The 2,015-nt window shown below is 37.1% G+C and overlaps 1 long non-coding RNA gene across 2 annotated transcripts in view; it reads right to left on the reverse strand.

Moving 5' to 3' along the window:
• The window catches only part of LOC128248695 (uncharacterized), a 56,748-nt gene that overhangs the window by 4,570 nt on the left and 50,163 nt on the right, over positions 1 to 2,015 (reverse strand). Inside the window, exon 4 of one of the 2 annotated variants that reach the window (XR_008264854.1) lies at positions 1,517 to 1,714. The exons of the other annotated variant lie outside the window; for it this stretch is intronic. This is a non-coding gene — a long non-coding RNA (uncharacterized LOC128248695). Of the gene's footprint in view, positions 1 to 1,516; positions 1,715 to 2,015 lie in introns of those variants that run through there. 2 annotated transcript variants of the gene reach the window in all.

The raw sequence follows: 2,015 nt of genomic DNA on the forward strand, positions 1-2,015 counted from the left end.
GGTGAATCTTAGTCTTCTAATCAAGATCAGACATATTGAAGTTGTTATTTTAAACAATTACTCAAAATCATTCCGATGCATATATCTGGTTTTGAAAGTAAGGTCTTCATATATAATATATACAAGGTGGTGCTAAAAAGTTCCTGGCTTTGGATAAAAGAAGATACAGGAAGATCACTTAATTATGATTTTATTCAACATATTCCTCTCTCAGATTCAAGCATTTATTTCAGCAGTCCTTTAGTTTTTCTAAGCCCTGTAAAAAAACTTGGAAATTTGGGCCTCCAACCAGGCCTTTCGTGATACCCTTAAAGCCAGGAACTTTTTTAGCACCTCATCATAGGCATGGCTGTGTAGTAAGAAGTTTGTTTCCCAACCACATGGTTCTGGGTTCAGTCCTACTGCATGATACTTTGGGTAATTTAATTTATTTAAATAGTTCTCCACAGATCGGAAAAAACAATGAACAACCTTAAGCAATATTTTTTATCCTTATTGGGCTTTCATCCTTATTGGGCTTTCATCCTTATTGGGCTTTCATCATGTGTTTACATCACTTGACCAATCCCAGAGAAACAAGCAACCAAACTGATTATATACACAACAGAGCCAATAGCTTCAGAGAATTAGAGCTACTAATTTGCAATGGCAGGCTTCCTCACAGTTTCCAACTACCAATATCACCCACAAGACAATAAGGCATTAAATGGCCTCGAGCTATAGTAGAAGACACTTAATGGCTCAAGGCGCCATGAAGTAGGACTGAACCCAAAACCCACATGGCTGCAAAACAAGCTTCTTAACCACACATCCATGTCTGCATATTCTTCATATCTTTGCAGAAATTTTTTTAAAACAGAAGTCTATGATGTTTAATGGCACTGGAAGTAAAGCCTCATGGGAATTAACTGATGTTATTGTCAAGAATCCAGATCTTATGGGAATTAACCAATGTTACTGTCTGGAATCTATCTCTTGTGGGAATTAACCAACACCATTGTCAGGAATGTCAAAGAATCCAAAGATTGAAATGTTAATTTAATCCTCTTTTTTTTGTGATTTTATTTTTCGTTTTTTTTTTTGTTTTTTGTTTTGTTTTTACCAAACTAATATTAATTGATAGGTTGAACAGATGAAGCAGTTTTAACGATTTCCTGTAAACTTACAGAAAAAAATGTGACATTCACACATTTGTGAAAAGATGTTTGAAATGCAAGTGAAATATTTCCTCCACCCCGCCCCCTGGGAATTCTCAAAAGGTTATGGAATGACTGTTACAACATCATGCAGCAATTTAAACCAGAAAGATTCCTTTCTGAGGGAAAGATTTAGGGGACCACTGAACCAGACACAGTCAATAAAATAACAAAGTCATTATACATAGCCAAGTATCTCCTCTATATCAAGATACTTGTCTCTATCCCTCTATTATATTTTAATCTCTCAATTGACACAAAGCTACCTTTCTCTCTGTACTACTCACCATTCCTCCAAGTCAGGGGTCTTTGTCTTGCAAGTTACTTGGCTACCCCACTGGTGCTGGTGCCACATAAAAAAGAAACATTGGTGCCTGTGCCGTGTAAATAGCATGCAGTGCAATCTGTAAAGTGTTTGGCATTAAGAAGGGCATCCGGCTGTAGAGACCATGCCAAAGCAAGCAATGGACCCTGATGCAGCTCTCTAGATCACCAGCTCTTGTCAAACCGTCCAATCCCTGCCAAGGAAAACGAACACTGAATAATGATGGTGGTGATGGTGATGATGATGATGATGATGATGATGATGATGATGATGATGATGATGGTGGTGGTGGTGGTGGTGATGGTGATGATGATGGTGATCATATTTTAACAATAGATTGTTAAAATATTTCATTCCCGATGAAAGGGAACATGAAACTACGAGTAACAGTTTTTTGTTATATTTCTGCTGCTTTTAAATAAAGCATATTACTCTATCTCTGGTATTTGAGTACTCTTTCTTCCACCTTGTTGCACATTTCATGTGCTTACTCC

This window comes from Octopus bimaculoides, chromosome 9 (genome assembly GCF_001194135.2).
Source record: "Octopus bimaculoides isolate UCB-OBI-ISO-001 chromosome 9, ASM119413v2, whole genome shotgun sequence".
In the NCBI taxonomy this organism is placed as follows: Eukaryota; Metazoa; Mollusca; class Cephalopoda; order Octopoda; family Octopodidae; genus Octopus; species Octopus bimaculoides.